Source organism: Hylobates moloch, unplaced genomic scaffold, assembly GCF_009828535.3.
Source record: "Hylobates moloch isolate HMO894 unplaced genomic scaffold, HMol_V3 SCAFFOLD_15, whole genome shotgun sequence".
Taxonomy (NCBI): Eukaryota; Metazoa; Chordata; class Mammalia; order Primates; family Hylobatidae; genus Hylobates; species Hylobates moloch.
This window is the reverse complement of record NW_026652290.1, coordinates 93,047,350-93,066,786: the sequence shown is the minus strand read 5'-3', so window position 1 is coordinate 93,066,786 and position 19,437 is coordinate 93,047,350. Positions and strand designations below refer to the sequence as shown.

At 40.9% G+C, this 19,437-nt stretch overlaps 1 protein-coding gene and 1 pseudogene across 3 annotated transcripts in view; one reads left to right on the top strand and one right to left on the bottom strand.

Annotated features, from left to right (window-relative positions):
• The window catches only part of IGFL2 (IGF like family member 2), an 81,482-nt gene that overhangs the window by 16,533 nt on the left and 45,512 nt on the right, over positions 1–19,437 (bottom strand). The window lies entirely within an intron of this gene.
• Positions 10,796–16,843, top strand: LOC116484279 (homeobox protein TGIF1-like; annotated as a pseudogene).

The window sequence follows — 19,437 nt, the reverse complement described above, 5'->3', positions numbered from 1 at the left end:
TTCGGGCGAGGGTAACTAAGGGGGCCCTGACAAGCATGCACCAGCTATTAAAGCATGGGCCTAGTATATTCTGTCCTTCCATAGTTTGTGGGCCTCAGCCTATTTGAGGTACTTTGTCTTGGAAATGGACCACCATATCCATTATCATAATTGTAGACAGCACTGTCTATAATTTCTTCAGAGTCATTTAGGGGAAACTGTGAAGATGCAGCATAATCTAGAAAAAGAGCAGGGGCTGTAAAAACTCTGCCAGGGAGAACAGAAAAGGAACAGACAGTGATAGAATAGACATCTGGGATTCATAGAATACATGGAAAGGCAGCACCTTTTTGTTGTTGTTTCTGGAGTGCTTTGTCAAGGAAACGCTCCTTCTGTGTTTCTTACTGTTATTTTATTGTCACCATCACTATTATTTGTGTGACGGGATACCATGTGGGCTATTATTAGAATGTGCTCCTGTGTTTTCCATTGACTTCCTTTCCATCCCACAGTGAGATGGGTGGGAGGATGAGTCAGAGATCAGGAGAGGTGTTAGGGCTTTATAAAAGTGCACTGTTAGAAGAGTTCTTCTCTCTGTCTCCCTCTTAATTGGATGTCCAGCTCTTCAGTATTGATTCATGCAATAAACTAGCTCTCCTCCCCTAATTCTGCAGTTGTTTGCATGAATGTGTCTGTCTGTCTACCAATATGCCTTCTCCTTGCCCACACAGTCAAACAGAAGTTCCACCTGTAAATTCATATCCTCCCCACCTACACAAAATAGCTACACAGAAAACAGACCTATGAGAACTACTTTCCTGTTTACCAAGTTAATTAGTGTGGATAGCTCATTACAACTCTCAGCCAGCAACCAGGGTATTCACAACTGCCAAGGAATTCATGACTGCTTGAAAGAGAAAGGCCCCTACTAAAAATAAATAAAAAAAGAAAGACAAAGCCCCAGGTGAACAGTACAACTGATTAAGGAGGAAAATCCCGAAGGCGATTACTAGAAGAATTAATCTCTGTATAATTAAACCATCTATGTAGAAAATCCCATAGAACCCGCTGTCAAGCAAGAGGGAAAGGCTGATAGATTCTGCCAGGTAAAAAAAGTCCTTTTTTAGATTCAGACACTTTATTACTGACACAGACAGGGAAAGGAAGAGTAGCCACAGGTGCCAGCACCATGTCCCTTCACAGGGTGACACTGAAACAAAAGGCCCAGATGACTGAACAAGAATAATAGGATGCCTGTTGCTGAGTAGAGAATCCAGCCTGTGGCTCCATGGTATAGGGAGGTAGAAAGCCTCGTCCCTCCCCAGAAGCCAGAGGCAGTGAGAAGCTGTGTCATCACGGCCTCCCTTATCCATGGGGAAGTGACAAGTGATGCTGTGGCAGCTCCCCACAAGCCTCCCATGATCTCACGTTCTGGGAGGACCAGAGAGTGTTCTGCCGTGACATACATCAGCTTCAGTTAAGCTTTGCTGATGTGGCCCAAGTGGAGACATTCAAGGTCACTAGGGCACTAGGGCAGAGCCATTACCATAAACCTACTCCCAAAGCTGCTGGACCTAATAAGTGAATTTAGAAAGGTTGTAGGGTATGAAGTTAACACACAAAAGTCAATTGTATTCCTTTATACTGGCAAGAACTAGTGGATACAATAATTTAAAGGAAAAAATGCCATTTACAATGCCCCCCCCCCAAAACTGAACTGTTATACTGTAAATCTAGGAGAACAAGTAAAGGATGTGTATGATTAAAGTATTTAAGGAAACTTTAAATACAGAGTGGTATATCATGTCATGGTTTGGAACCTGTAATTTAGGTAAGATGCTAATTCTTTCCAAATTATCTACAGATTTAACACAATTCCAATTAAAACCCAAGTAGGATTTGTCTTAGAGAGAAACAAAATAACTCAGAATTTATATAGAAAAGCAATGGAAATTAGAATGGCCAACACAATTTTGGATGAGGAAAGATGACAGAGTACTCACACTATCCAATTTCACAATTACTCAACCTACAGTAATGACAACAGTGTAGTACTGGCAAATGGATAGACACATAGATCAATGGAACAGAATAGGTTCCAGAAATAAACCCAAACAAATATAGTAAATTGACTCTTGGCAAAGATGTAAAGGCAATTCAATGGGGGAAAAGATAGTCATTTCAACAAATGGTGTGAGACAAGGGGCACGCATATGAAAAAAAAAAGACTTCTACCAAAGCTCATACTTCTTACAAAAGTTAACTCCAAATGGTCTAGATATGAGAAGTAAAACTACGTATTTCAAGAAGAAAGCATCAGAGAAAACATTTATACCTTGGGAAAAGACACCAAAAGCATTATCCATTTTTAAAAAACTGATAGATTGGACTTATCAAAATTTTAAAGTTAAGCTTGATGAACAAATTGTTAAGTGAATCAACAGACAAGCCACCAACTGCAGAAAGTGTCCGTGAATCACATCTCTAACATAGGACTTGAATCCAGAGTATATGAAAAACTCTCAAAACTCAAAGTGAAACAACAAACAAAATCATTAAGCATTGGCAAAATATCTGAACAGATGCTTTACAAAAGAAGATATACAGATAGCAAATAAGCACATGAGAATTTGTTCAACACCATTAGCCATACTGGAACTATAAATTAAAACCACAGTGAGATACTATCTCCCATCTACTAGAATTGGTAAAATTTAAATATATATATTAAATAAATAAATACACACACACACACACATATATGAGTGTGTCCTTAACTCTCTACCAGTGAGGGAAGCTAGAAGCAAGATGGGAAGGTGGGGAGAAGAAGAAACCCTGAAAGGAACTAAGAGTTACTGGAAGGAGGGCTTTAATCTGGTGAGTGGGTCACTCACTGGTAGGTAAGTCATGTGTGGAAGGCTGTTTGGGGTGTTGCAAGGATTGACTGTGTTAGACTGGACAAGGGAGGGCCACTGGGGGTGTAGGTGAAAAAGTACTGGAGTATGCGTATTTAGATATTATGAAATTATACACAAACATATATGAAAGAGAGAGAATACTGACAATACCAAGTGCTAACAAGCAAGTAAAGACACTGAATTTCTCATATTTTACTGATGGAAATGAAAATGGTATATATATGATACATATATATATCATATATATGTGTATATATCATATATGTATCATATATACAATATATGTCATATATGTATCATATGTATAATATATATCATATATGATATATATGTATCATATATATCATATATATCATATATGATATATATGTATCATATATATATATCACTCTGAAAAACATTTTGGCTGTTTTTATAAAATTATACATTTACCATACAACCCATCACTTACACTCCTGGGTATTTATCCCCAAGAAATGAAACTTATGTTTCCACCAAAAAAGCACAATCTTTCATAGTATTTTACTTGTAATAGCAAAAAAGTGGAAACAAATATCTATCAACAGGGGAAATGGGAGACAAGCCGTGGTACACACATACAGTGGAAACTTTTGAGCAATAAAAAGGCAAGGAACTGTTTACATACGCCATGACTTGGTGAGATCTCAAAGGCACCGTGTCAGATACAAGAAGTTGGTCTCAACAATTACATAGGTAAGAATCCACTTAGCCTTTCCTGTGACACTCAGGAAAGGCAAAACTATAGGAACGAGTGAATGCCAGGGGTTGGGGTCGGGTTTGGGGTGATGGAACTGTTCTGTAACCTGATTACAATCGTACTACATGAATCTATACCTGTGTTAAAATCCATTAAGTCGTGCACAGAAAAGAGTCAACTTACTGTATGTTTTTAAATAAAATAATTAAAATCAGGGTGTGGAAACTAACCTTTGTATTCACTTACTTATTTGGAAATAATTTTGAATATATATTTTATGCTAAGTGCTGTTCTAGCTGCAAAGAATACAGCAGTGAGCAAAATAAGGGGTTTAATTTTGTTTAGAAGACACAGAAAATAAACATTAAGTATATGATATGATATGATATGATATGATATGATATGATATGATATCAACCAATGATATATGCCATGGAAAAAATAACAAAGGAGTTTAGGAGATAGAGAATTACATGGACAGGTATCAGCAAGTCATGACTTGAGGGTTAACTGCCAGAAGCTAAGAATAATTGTATTGTATCAATGGTCAAAAAGATCAAAAAAGGAGTAACATTTCATGACACATTTAAAATATATGAAATTATACGAATTATATGAAGTTGGCATTTTAGTATCCGTAAATAAGATTTTACTGGAACACAGCCACATTCACTCATTCATTCATGTATTGTCTTCATGCTTCACTACAACAGCAGAAGTGAGTGGTTGCAGAAGAGGCTTATGTTTTACAAAGGCTGACTTTTTACATAAAAAGTTTGCCAACCCCTGCTGTAAACAATGCTAAGTGAAGGTGGTCAGGGAAGTCCTCTGTGATGAGTTATCTTCTGAGCAGAGGCCTGACAGAGGTGAGGGGTGGGCCCACAGGTTACTCAAGGAATCCCCTAGGGTTCTAGCCCAAGTTGGGGTTGCCTGCATGGGGCATTCAACAAATAACAGAGGCCAAGTGGTGGGTCTGAGTGAGGGAATGTGAAGTGGCAAGTGATGGGTCAGAGTAGACCAAGGGCCTGTTTATATAGCTCAGTAGGCCACCGTGCACAATCTAGACTTTCTCTGAGCCACAGGGAAGCCCTTGGAGGGGTTTGAGCAGAGACAATATCTATAGTGCCTGGCAAATGAGAAGGGGTTTATAAATGTGAGCTATTGTTATTGCCAACAATGCCATCTTATAATACAGTTGGCTCTTGAACAATGTGTGGGTTAGGGGTGCTGACACCCCTGAGCAGTTGAAAATCTGCATATAATTTTTGACTCCCTAAAAATGTAACTACTGGCTGGGCCTGGTGGCTCACACCTGTAGTCCCAGCACTTTGGGAGGCTGAAGCAGGAGGATTGCTTGAGCCCAGGAATTCAAGGCTGGAGTGAGCCGTGATTGCACCACTGCACTCCATCCTAGGTAACAGAGTGAGACTCTTGCTCAAAAATAAATAAATAAATAAATGAGAAAAGAAAACAAAAAAACATAACTACAAATAGCTTACTGTTGACGGGCAGCCTTACTGATAACATAAACAGTAAACTAATGCATAGTTTGTATATTCTATGTATTACACACTACATTCTTACAATAAAGTAAAACAGAGAAAAGAAAATGTTATTAAGAATCACGAGAAAGAGAAAATATATTTACTATGTGTTCGGTGGAAGTGGATCATCATAAAGGTCTTCCTCCTTGTTTTCACGCTGAAGAGGGTGATGAGGAAGAAGAAGGATTGGTCTTGCTGTCTCAGGGGTGGCAGAGGTGGAAGAAAATACAAATGGACCTGCATAGTTCAAGCCTGTGTTGTTCAAACATCAACTGCAGTAACATGTAAAAGTCAACCCCTGCATTTCCACCCAGCAACCTCACACAGCCAGTTCATTTACAGGAGTTAAATGAAATTTTCTCTCATTTTGTAGTGTACAGGTATCCTTCACTATATAAACTTACACTATAACAATATTTGCTGTGAAGGCTTGACAGTGGTAAGCTAAATGAGATTATCTGTATCAAAAGCTGTTATAATGTGCATGTAGAAGCCAGTGGAAGCTTTTAAATTGGCAGAAGTACAGGCAAGAGGATGCAGAGTGCAATTAGCCAGTGTCAGCAGCTCTCTGGGCTTGTTTGTACATACAGAGCAGTATCTCTCATCTTCCCTACCATTTTCCAGAGGGTTTCACCCAGCATGGGTCCCAGTAATAATATCTGTCAGCAACCAGTGGTGCTACCTACTAAAGTCCAATTTAAATAGTCTCTTTCATATAATAATTTAAACATAGATAGATAACATACTTGTATATTTATATTACATCACAGTGCATTGCTTTTTCATTGCAGAAGGAATAGATAATTTGATTCAGATATTATGCAACATATTTCTTACTTCAGATACCCATACTCACCAGTGAGTACATGTTAACAAAGAAGTAACTCTTCTCAATGCTAGACTTCACATGGAAACCCTGGATAGACTGCTAGAAAGCTTTTCACGAGTATTTTTGTAATGTTTGAGGAAATTACCTGGTGGTATTAACTGGGCTAGGAACATTATTATTTTTGCCACTTAAAATAATAGAATGCAAGTTTCTACATTCTGAAAATTTTCCATCCGACATACTTCCCAAGATGGATTCACTCGGCATGATAAGGGGTGTGTGTGGGGTCCCCAGTTTACATGATCTTTATACACACATTTACGTTATTGCATGCTTATAAGTCATTATTTCATTGTGCTTAAAGAGGAAACTGTAGCTCAGAGAGGTTAATTTTAAAATTCCACAACTGGTAATGGTGTACCTGGGTCCCTAAAGTCATGAGAGAGAATTATGAGAGTATTATTGGAAACTTCAAAGGTACTGAAGCCAGAATCTGCTAACAGCACTGATCTCTAACGAGGGCAAATGAGCAAGGGAGGGGTGAGGTAAAAGGAGGAGAAGGATACTTTATTTGTAATTTTAAAAAACCATGTACTGGAAGTTTTGTTCTTTGCATGCATATCTTTGATAATTTAGGGTGAATTCGGGTTGGGCAAATACCCAGGGGAGTGACCAATGGCAAGACAAGACAACGACAGAGGTAAGCATGAGTCCTGTGGGATGCATAGAGTGAGTGCTTAATTCTCTATCAGTGAGGGAAGTTGGAAGCAGGGTGGGAAGATGGGGAGAAGGAGAAACCCTGAAGGGAACTAAGAGTTACTGTGAGGAGGGCTTCAAGCACGTGCTGGAAGGTGAGTCATGTTGTTGAAGCCTGCTTCGGGTGTTTCTAGGAGTGGCTGTTCAGCTGGATGATGGAGGGCCACCGTGGGTGTAGGTGGAGAAGGTGCTAGAGGGAAAGGCAGGCCCAGGTAGTGAAGAGCCTTGTGGGATGAGCTGGGGAGCCTGGGTTCCATCCTAGACATGGTGGGGAATCGTTCAATAATTTTAAGCAGTGAAACTCATGACCAGATTTGCATTCTTCTAAAACCAGGCCCCACTCTGTGATCCTGGCGTGTCTTCCCAGACACCTGGGACTATCACAGTCACCACTGCAGCAGGGCAGCGTTTTCCAGCACACTATTATCACCTTGCTCGTGTGTTTATTTACTTTGCAAAAATATTGGTTTGTTGGTGTCAGAGACAATTCTCCATGGATCTCTTGCATTTTTGCCAGCCTGGCAGTGAGGCACTGACTGTCCTTTTGTTCCACACTCTTTTCAAGGATGTTTGTGTAGTGAACTGCCTTGGAAGATAGAGGTAAGGTAAGGTTTCCGTTTAGAGCAAACAATAGGTGTTTACTGTCCTGTATAATAATGATACTCTCTTCCTCCAGGTCATTTAGGCTTTGATAAAACTCTAATAATTTAGACTCTGGTAAAATGCTTTCTCTTAATGGCAGAGCTTGTTAAGAAGAACAGAATACTCTGGTGTGTTTTGCAATGGTTACTTTCCCCCTTCCCACTTCATGCCAGAGCATGAAGGAGATTTTTCTCCCATATTCACTGTGAGAACCTGATAGGGTTCCTGGAGGAAAACTCTTAGAAAAGTGCAGAGGCTCCCCTTAGATTGGGCCCCCTGGAGTTTTTAATTCTCAGATTGGTCCACCCTGAGCCTCCAGGAATTCATTCATTAGACTTCATGTTTTCCTATCCCGGTACTGGTTCCCACAGGGGTTTCTGGTCATGGGTTTCTGTTGCAGTAGTTTTGATTCTCTGTATCCACCTGCCTGTCTCAACAAATCTTAGGACGGTAGTTTTGCCCTGTGATCCCACTTATCTAAGGGTTGTTAATTTTTTACTTTGTTCAGTATTTACTTTCTGTTAAGATGTGGTGAGGAGTTCCAAGCCTCTTACAGGCTTGACTAGAAACTGGGAGTTCCACAGAACATTTTCTTTAGAGATGAGGTATCACTATGTTGCCTAGGTTAGACTGGAACTCTTTGGCTCAAGTGATCCTCCCACCTTAGCCTCCTGAGTATCTGGAATTACAGGCATGTGCCACTGTGCCCAGCTCAAAAACCTATTTTTAATAATGTTCATCCTCTGAAAGCTGAGACTTTCTTTATGACCCAACATATGATCAATTTAGCGTCAATGTCCTATGTAGACTTGAAAAACATGTACGTTCTACCATTCTGAGATATCCATATATATATGCTGGGCGTGGTGGCTCATGCTTGTAATTCCAGCATTTCGGGAGGCCGAGGTGGGTGGATTACCTGAGGTCAGTTCAAGACCAGCCTGGCCAACATGGTGAAACCTCGTCTCTACTAAAAATACAAAAACTGGCCCAGCATTGTGTTGCACACCTGTAATCCCAGCTACTCAGGAGGCTGAGGCAGGAGAATCGTTTGAACCCAGGAGGTGGAGGTTGCAATGAGCTGAGATCATGCCACTGCACTCCAGCCTGGGTGACAAGAATGAAACTCCGTCTCAAAATATATGTGTGTGTGTGTGTGTGTGTGTGTGCACGTGTGTGTGTGAAATATATGTGTGTATCTCATACTATATATACATATATATGTATACACATATAAATATATACACACATATAAATACACACACATATAAATACATACAGACATATACACATATAAGTTTGGTTATGTGTGTTAGTTGCATTGTTCAAATTTTTAGCCCATTCTGATTTTTTGTTCTCATTACATAAGCTATCCCCAAAAGTGTATTAAAGTCTTTCACCATAGTCGTGAACTTGTTTATTTCCACTTTTATTTTAGTTACTTTTTTGAAGCTAAGTAATTAGGTATATTCAGATTCATAATTATTATATGTTGCATTTGGATTGATCCCTGTGTCATTATTACTTGTCCTGCTTTATCTCTAGCTTTATCTTTTGCATTAAAGCCTACCTTGGTATTCACTTAGCTACAGTAATTTTCTTTTGTTAGTGTTTGCATGATGTATCTTTTCTACATACTAATTTTTAACATTTCTGGAACCTCATATGTAACATAGATTTCTTACATGTGCATAGAGGTTCTTTCTTAAATTCAGCCTTAAAATCTTAGAATTCAATTTGAATGATTTCGTTTTTTAAAAAAAATATTGGTTTTGATTGGGGAGAGGAGCTGAGATGGCTAACTAGATGCAGCCAGGAAGAGCTTCTCCCACCAAGAGACTGACCATCAAGAAGACCAGCATACACCAAGCAGATCTTCGAAAGGAAGGCATTGAGAGTGGAGTGAGGGAGGCAGGCCCTCAGCTGGAAGGGGAAGAAGCTGGAAACCCTGCACAGGGTTGCTGAGCATGAGGACTTCTTCCTGGCCCTGAACAGCTCCTGGGGAAGTGGAGACTTAAATAGGCATGGAGTGGCCCACTCTTGCCAGAGACCTCCAGAATCCTAGCTGCAAAAGGTCCCACGGCCCCCATGGACATTTGCGCTGGCAGAGAGAGCTCTTGGAGAGTTGGCAGGGGCAGAACTCTAGCCTGTGTGGAGCCCAGAGAGTCTGGTTTGGAAACAGCTGCAGTGGAGCATGGACGGGGATGCTCATTCCCCAAGGCTCACCTTGCTCCTCTACGTGGCTGTGGCCTTTCTTGACTGTCAGACCTGGACAGAATAGGACTATCTTGCCTAGGGGAGGGGGCCAGTCTGATACGAGTGCCTCCCAGTGTGCTGGCGTCTCCTAAGTTCCCTACCTGTCACATCTGTTTGCGGCAAAGCCTCAGTTGCCAAACTGGGGTGCTTCCCAGGGGCCACTGCCTTAGCCCTTTCACCAGTAGACCCTGTCCAACTATCAGAGAGCCTTTGCAGACAGGTCCCACCAGGATGCACCCAGCCAAAGCCTCCTCTCACCACTTTGCCAGCAAGCACTCACCCACAGCCTCCCCTCAACACTTTGCCAGCATGCACATGCGCACAGACATCAATGCTCCACCACCACCAGCACATGTGTGAGTGAAGATCCCATTGCCATAACCCAGACGAAGCACTTCGGTCAACACCCCACATTGGAGTGTCGTTGCTAGTGAATGGGGAACACCTTAGCCCCTCTAGTGCAGTAGGTGTTTAACCCTGAAGATCCAGGGAACAAAGCCATGGGCCTGGTACCAACTCCCCAGGGTTAGACGATGCAACCCAGAAGTGCTAAGCTGAGCCTTGGCCCCATGAAATCATCCAGAAATGAAACCAGCTGACTAAACGCAACTTATACCATAGTTAAACCCTCAAGGCCATCAAAGAATGTAAAACCCAAAAGCCCCATCCAAAGGACAGCAACTTCAAAGATTAAAGCAACTTCAGCCCACACAGATGAGAAAGAACCAGCACAAGAACTCTGGCAACTCTAAAAGCCAGAGTGTCTTCTCACCACCAAATGACTGTACTAGCTTTCCAGCAATGGTTCTTAACCAGACCGAAATGGCTGAAATAGCAGACAGAATTCAGAAGCTCCATGGCAATGAAGATCGTCAAGATTTAAGTAGAAAATTGAAACTCGATCCAAGTTATCTAAAGAATCTACTAAAATGATTCAAGAGCTGAAAGAGTAAACAGCCATTTTAAGAAAGGACCAAATAGATCTCACAGAGCTGAAAAACTGACAAGAACTTCATAATATAATCAGAAGTATTCACAACAGAGTAGACCAAGCTGAGGAAAGGATCTCAGAGCTCAAAGACTGGTTCTTTGAATTAACTCAGTCAGACAAAAATTTAAAAAAGAATTTTTAAAAATGAACAAAACCCTCTCCCTGAAGCCGGGGACCGAGGCTGGGCCCCACTGGCCGCATAGGTGTCCCCATCCTGGGGCGCGCAGGGTCCTGCTCCTCTGGGCCGACTTATGGAAACAATGAAAGGTATTGTTGCAGCATCTGGCAGTGAGACGGAGGATGAGGATACCATGGACATTCCCTTGGACCTTCCTTCATCCTCTGGCTCAGGCAAGAGAAGGAGAAGGGGCAACCTGCCCAAGGAGTCTGTGCAGATTCTTCAGGATTGGCTGTATGAGCACCATTACAATGCCTATCCTTCCGAGCAAGAAAAAGCACTGTTGTCTCAGCAAACGTATCTGTCTACACTACAGGTCTGTAACTGGTTCATCAACGCCCGCCACAGGCTTCTCAGATAAATGAGCCTACGGATGAGATCATATTTCATGTGGCGTACGCATCCTGACATGCTGAGAATGGATGGCAAAGATCCAAATCAGTTCATAATTACCCGCCGTGGGCCCAAGATTTCTGAAACAAGCTCTGTGAAGTCGGTGATGGGCATCAAAAACTTCATGCCAGCTCTAGAGGAGACCCCATTTCATTCCTGTACAGCTGGGCCAAACCCAACCCTAGGGAGGCCATTGTCTCCTAAGCCCTCTTCCCCAGGATCAGTTTTGGCTTGTCCATCGGTGATCTGCCATGCCACTGTGACTGCATTGAAAGATGTCCCTTTCTCTGCCAGTCAGTTGGTGTGGGACAAAACACAGATATACAGCAGGTAGCGGCCAACAACTTTATTTCTGGGGTGATGGCAAGAGATGAATTGCATTATTTTATTTTTTTTTATTAATATTTGCACATGGGATTGCTAAAACAGCCTCCTGTTACTGAGATGTCTTCAGTGGAATACAGTCATTCCAAGAACTATAAACTCAAAGCTACTGTAGAAACAAAGAGTATTCTTTTTAAAATGTTTATTGGTAGATTATTCATAATGTGAGATGGCTCCCAATATCATGTGACTTTTTTCCCTTCCCTTCCCCTTTCTTGTTATTTTTTTAGACTGTACAATTCTTAGAGAACCTATGGCATCTTTTCATTCCCATGTGGAACAAGATGTCCACATTCCGCCTATTTAATAAATTTTCAATTCTTCTTCAAATGAGTATGAATCTAGTTGATTGATGACTTTTTTCATGACATAATATTTTCTTAAAAAAAGAATGAAACCTCCAAGAAATCTGGGACTATATAAAGAGACCAAACCTACCACATATTGGCATCCCTGAAAGAGAGGGAGAGAGGGCAAGCGCCCTGGAAAACACATTTGAGGATGCTGTCCATGAAACTTTCCCCAACTTTGCTAGAGAGGTTGACATTCAAATCCGGGAAATTCAGATAACCCCTGTGAGATACTATACATGAGGACCACTCCCCAGACACATAGTCATCAGATTCTTCAAGGTCAACGTAAAAGAAAAAATATTAAAGGCAGCTAGAAAGTAGGGGAAGGTCTCCCAGAAAGGGAATCCCATCAGGCTAACAGTGGACCTTTCAACAGAAACCCTACAAGCCAGAAAAGACTGAGGGCCTATATTCAGAATCCTTAAAGAAAAGAAAGTGTTTGCTGCCACACTTTGAAAAATGTTGACATGGGTAAAGTCTGGAAGCCAAGAATTGTTAGATAATTGTCAGCTAATAAACATTTACACAATTGTTACTGGAAAAGAGATACGGAGTCAGGAGTCAAAGGCAGTGGAATGTTTCCACACAGGGCTGCAAGCCTGTCCAGGAAAGTCTTCCCTTTGAGGTGGAAATTAGTTCTTGATCTACACAGCCACAGAAGACTGGAATGGAGGTCAACTTGCTATTCCTTCAGCATGTTTCTTGCATCAGTGAGGTCCTGCCTCCCTCATTGAAGGACCTCAGATCAAAGGTTTCAGGAACTTGTGTCCTACTTCAGTGAGGTTCCTGTAGGAAGTGACTGAAACCTTTGATCTAACCCTCTTCTCTCCCCTACACTAAAGGGGATGGTTCAGAGCAGGGGTTCTGGCTCTCGGGGGAGATGCAAACAACTCTGACCATGAGTTAAACCCTGTAGTTAATGGATACCAAATAGAGAAATACAGACTCTAAGAAAACACAAAGCACTATCCCAGTTGGGAGGGCACAAAGGAGACATGATCATCAAAAGCAGTGTGGGATTCTGGATTGGATCCTGCAGCAGGAAGTGGACATGAGGGGACAACTGATAAAATTAAAATAAAGTCTGTAGATTCGTTAATAGTGTTAGTCAATATTCATTTCTTGCTTTCAATAATTGTATTAAGATCATTTAAGATGTTAACATGGGAATCTGTGTGAAAGATAGAAACTGACTGTACAACTTTTTTGTAAGTTTAAAATTATTTCAAGATAGTAATTTAAAATTTCAAGAAAATTTTGTAAATGATACCTACAGATATTATCAAGATAGTGACAGTGAACATTCATTAAAGAGATAATCAGGATGCCCAGTGATGCTTCCTAGTGCCTAAAACTGCAATTACAGAGCTGCTCCTCTTCTCAGTATTATGTACCTAGGGCTCTCCTTGAGACAGAGAAGAGTCAGGGCTTGGCTTCATCTCACCCCTACTAGAGCAGGGGTCCCCAACCCACAGGCCATGGACTGGTACCAGTGTGTCTCCTTTTAGGAACTGGGCTGCATAGCAGGCAGTAAGCAGTGAGTCAGTGGGTGGAGCTTCATCTGTATTTACAGCTGCTCCCCATCACTCACCTTACTGCCTGAGCATTGCCTCCTGTCAGATCAGTAGGAGCATTAGATTCTCATAAGAGCATGAACCCTATTGTGAACTGTGCATGTGAGGTATTTAGGTTGCACACTCCTTATCTAATCTAATACTCCTTATCTAATCTGAGAATCTAATGTCTGATGATCTGTCACTGTCTCCTATCACTCCCAGATGAGACCATCTAGCTGCAGAAGAACAAGCTCAGGGATCCCACTGATTCTACAGTATGGTGAGCTGCATATGTAATATATAATGTATATTATTTCATTATATATTACAATGTAATAATAATAGACATAAAGTCCACAATTAATGTAATGTGCTTGAATCATCCTGAAACTATCCCCCTCCTCCATGGTCCATGGAAAAATTGTCTTCCCTGGGAAACCAGTCCCTGGAGACAAAAAGGTTAGGGACTGCTGTACTAGAACATTCCTGCTGATCACAAAACCCACGCCGCTACCTCATTGCTAATAGTCCTTTTACTTAAAGAATCCCAGGAACTGGTCTTAGGAGACAACCAAGATTCCAGAAAGAATGCTGAACAACTGATTCACAGCCTTGCTGCCAGGGGCCAGACCACCAGGTGGTCCATTCCTCAAGAAAACCATCCTAAGTAGATACTGCTGACTTGCATACCCTATACCTCTCCTGCTTTACCCAGCCCAGCCTGCATACCCTACCCCTGATGTCAATTCCCACACTTTGCCTAATAAAAAAAGCCCTACCAGCTCTTTTCAGGGAGTCATCAGCGAATTCTTTCTCTCTTGTGCTGCCTCTGTCCAGGCATAATCTCCAATGAAGCCTTGTCTGGGAAAACTATTTTGACCGCTAGTCAATTTCTATTGCATTGAGAGCCCAAGAACCCATGACCAGTAATGTATTATTTACGGGCCTGCCTGGGATCATGGTGTAGAAAATAAAATAAGTAGAGGTTCCTCTTCAAAGGGACTTTCCTCCCAGTCTAATTGAGAATAGACAGTGACCTCTCTTAGAAGCAAAATTTACTCAAAGAACTGTGCTAATATTCTTAAATATCTGCTAGCCGTAATAAAGAAATCAATATACTCTGTGCTCTTAGCTCCCACATTTTAGCCTAGCTATTTGCCCTGGCATGCCTGAACAGGCCCAAGCAAGCATTAGGTCATAGCCTATTCCTCTTCCTTATCTGGAAGTGCTTTTGCCTCTCTCAGCATTCCACAAGTTACTTCCTGTCTTCATTTGTTCTCCTTTGCCTTTGCCTCTTTGGGGAAGTTCTAAGTTGCTAGCCAATCAGGTCAAGTACAGAATGTGAGGTCCCGTTCCAGCCAACGGAAGCTGGACACAGCAGTAGGGTGGCACATCAGGTTATAAATGACCCTGTCTCCTTTGTTCGTGTGTGCTCTCGTGGCAAGACTGCTAGCCAGCGGCCCTCTTTCTGCAGAAAGTAAACTAGCCTTGCTGAGAGATCCTTTGACTCAGTGTTGATTCTTGTGACACTGAGCACCCGTTCCCAACAATGGGATGTGGGGAGCCTTTCTCTCCCTGAGGGGGAGACTTGTGAGCTGATGGGACTGCTGGACAAGATCCCTTCAGGGCTGACAAGCAGCTGCCTGTACTTCTGATTCGGTGTCACCATGATGGTTGAGTCTTCCTCCAGCCTGCCAGCCCTCCTTGCCTCCCCCATCCGTCCTGCAGGCAATGCTTTTCTCCCTTCCCTTCTTGCTTTCTCTCCTTTTCACTTCCTAACTTTTTGTCATTTAGGGTGCCTTGCCTCTCCTCTCCTAATCCTTAGTGGTTTGGGTCACCTGAACAGATATCTGTGAGGGACAGGTTGAAATCGTTGACTACCTGGATCTGATCAACTCAGCAGGCAGTGGGACAGAGTGTACCTTTCCCCTGGTCTAAGTTGGTTTGGGTTCCAGTCCCAAGAAAAAATTCTATCCATCCCTCCCTCCCTTTCTCCCTCCTTCCCTTTCTTCTTCTTTCCTCTCCCTCTCCCTCCCTCTCTCCCTCTATTGTTTTCCCTCCCTCTTCCTCTCCCTCTCTCTCCCCTTCTCTGTCACACTGGCCCTCAATCCTGTAACTCTATTCAAAACCCCTCAACATTTCACTTTCTCCTTGCCACACCACGTGAGGAGGGGAAGCCTGTGGACTTTTCTGTCATCTGTCTGTTTGGGTGTGTGAGTCTGTCAACTTTGGGTGCTGGCTTTTTAAGGAGAGAACTGACAGCATGTGGAACCAAAGTTGTGTCACTTATGTCCCAATGAATTTTTTTCTTTCTGTGCATTTAATTCAGTATCTTATTTTCCCATGCAACCCACTGGTTGGCCTCTTGTAAAAAGGAGAGACTTTTGCCTATGGTTCCATGAAATGGAAAGGGATCATTTTCTTTTGTAACATGGCTTGGCCCCCACAGCTATGCCACAGGGAGCAAGGTCACCAAAGTTGCTCAGAAAAAGAGAACCCAAAACCCTAGCATGCCAGCAAAAGGGTAAGAATTTCTTACCAGCCAGGCTTCTGGACTTTCTCTCTGTGTGTGTGAAAACTGGTTAAGTGAATGGCAAAATTCACTGTTTCCCTCCTCTGCAAGGCTTTAACCCATTTCCTGTTGGCCAAGAATGTTCTTATCTTTAATACTAATGTAAAATTAAATACATTTCTGTTACGTTAGTATTAGAGACAAGTTCTGTTTAGAAATAACTCCAAGAACAGTTTTGTTTTTGTTGTTGTTGTTTGAGAGGGAGTCTCGCTCTGCTCCCCAGGCTGGAGTGCAGTGGCATAATATTGGCTCACTGCAACCTCCGCCTCCTGGGTTCAAGCGATTCTCCCACTTCAGCCTCCCGAGTAGCTGAGACTACAAGCATAGGCCACCATGCCTGGCTAACTTTTGTATTTTTAGTAGAGACAGAGTGTCACCATATTAGCCAGGCTGGTCTTAAACTCCTGGCCTCAAGTGATCTGCCTGCTTCAGCCACTCAAAGTGCTGGGATTACAGGCATGAGCCAAGAAGGGGTTTTTATGTTTTATTTTCACATTGAAAATCAGTCATATTCGCTTCAGCCTCGAAGAGCATGTTTACGTAAAATTAAATGGGTGTTGACAGCAAACTAGACCTAATAAAAAAAGAAGTCGATAAACCTCTGAGACAGAAAGTATTAAAACATTAGAATGCTCATCCTTTCCAAAGCCAAACAATGTTTACAAAAAAATTTCATCTGAATTCCCATTTTTAAATTTTGCTATTTTTTAGGAGGAGAGTTTAGAAAATTACTTTGGAGCTCTTAAAGCTGACTGCACAAATATTGTCAAGTAAAGCTTAATGTAGTACAATAAGGAGAGAAGTTTTTGTCTATTATTAAAATTTAAAACAAAGCTACTGTAAATGAACCACACACTACCTAGAAAAATTACACATAAATCAATTGAACAGAGTCCATCAACAGATAGAGCTAATAATGGAAAACTGAGATATAAGGAAAGTAACATTATACATTAGAAGAAAAGGGATGAAACTAGTCAACAAGTAATTTCAGATTCAATAGGACATTGATTAGCAAGAAAATTAACTTAGACTCAGCATCACATCTTATAGAAAAAGTTATATGTGAATAAAAATGACTAAAAAGAAAGTAAAAATACAGAACTATTCATAGAACTTTAAGTTGGAGATGGCCTCCTTAAGTAAGTGGAAGCCAAAAAGTGGGAAGAAGATGTAGGGCAGTGGTGAAAGACACTGCTGCATAAAAATTTAAAATATCTCAAAAAAGAAGACTCCACCAGCATTACTGAGAAACAAACACAAAGGCTTGAAAAACATGCGAGGAAAACATATAACAGACAAAATGTTAGTATCTCCAATATACAAAAAGCATTTATAAATTAATAAGAAGGAAGCAAACAACCCAAAACAATTATTCTGAATAGTGTATCATTATTTACGGAAAAGGAAATACACATCATTAAACATAAAAATAATGAGAAATACTGGGAACCTTCATCCAAGCTCGTAAATTTCTCCTATTCTTAGTTCTTGCTCACTTTATTTTTTAATTTGGAACCTACCAAAGATAGTAAATTCCTCTTTTTGCCACAGCTTAAGCTAGTTTAAACTGGCAAGCAACCACTTGCAAGTAACCATTTTATAAACATAATGAAAAGGTGCTTCCAAGAACCTCGATATACAGCATGTAGACAAATAAATGCCGTATTTTAAATAATATGGTGTATTCTTTAACTCATCACCTGATGCTTGCTGGGGGAACTAAAAGATTTGTCAAAACTCTAAAGAAGTTATTGTCCTGTGAGATAATGAAAAAGGCTGTTTTATAGGAAACATGTACTTCACCCGCTTAGTTCAGGAGATCATACCCTGTAGTATTTGGTTTAAATAAACAGTGAACCTGAACCGTTGAAACTGCATGCAGTCCATCTCACATGCAATTACACCCATAGGCTCAAAATAAAGGCATGGAGGAAAATCTACCAAGTAAATGGAAAACAGAAAAAAGCAGGAGTTGCAATCCTAATTTCAGACAACGACTTTAAACCAACAAAGATCAAAAAAGACAAAGAAGGGTATTATATAATAGTAAAGGGTTCAATTCAACAAGAAGGCCTAACTATCCTAAATATATATGCACCCAACACAAGAGCACCCAGATTCAGAGAGCAAGCTCTTTGAGACCTTCAAAGAGATTTAGACATCCATACAATAATAGTGGGAAACTTCAATACCTCACTGACAGTATTAGAGAGATCATCGGGTCAGAAAATTAACAAAGATATTCAAGACCTGAACTCAGCACTGGATCAAATGGGCCTGATAGACATCTACAGAACTCTCCACACAAAAGCAACAAAATATACATTCTTCTCACCACCACATGGCACACATTGAAAAATCGACCACATAATCAGACACGAAACACTCCTTAGCAAATGCAAAAGAACTGAAATCGTAACAACCACTCTCTCAGACCACAGCACAATCAAATTAGAAATCAAGACTAAGGAATTTGCTCAAAACCATACAATTACATGGAAATTGAATAACCTGCCCCTGAATGACTTTGGGGTAAATAATGAAATTAAGGCAGAAATCAAGAAGCTATTTGAAACTAATGAGAACAAAGATACAATATACCAGAATCTCTGGAACACAGCTAAGGCAGGAGTAAGAGGGAAATTTATAGTACTAATTGCCCACTTCAGAGAGTTAGAACTCAGCTTCACAACCTAACATCACAACTAAAAGAACTAGAGAACCCAGAGCAAACAAACCCCAAAGCCAGCAGAAGACAAGAAATAATCAAAATCCAAGCTGAACTGAAGGAGACAGACAGACACACACACACACACACACACACACAAATCAAAAGATCAAAAAATCCAGGAGTTGGTTTTTTGAAAAAAATTAATAAAATAGATAGAACACTAGCTAGATTAAAAAAGAAGAGGGAAGATCCGAATAAATACCATTAGAAATGAAAAAGGGGATATTACCACTAACCCCACAGAAATAATAACCATCAGAGAATATTATCAACACCTCTATGCACATAAACCAGAAAATCTACAAGAAATTGATATATTTTTGGACATATACACTCCCAAGATTGGACCAGGAAGAGATTCAATCCCTGAATAGACCAATAACAAGTTCTGAAATTGAATCAGCAATAAATAGCCTACCAACCAAAAAATTTCCAAAACCAGATGGATTCACAGTTGAATTCTACCAGATGTACAAAGAAGAGCTGGTACCATTCCTACTGAAAGTATTCCAAAAAATTGAGAAGGAGGGACTCCTCCCTAACTCATTCTATGAGGCCAGCATCATCCTGATATCAAAACCTGGCAGACACACAACAAGAAAAGAAAGCTTCAGGCCAATATCCTTGATGAACA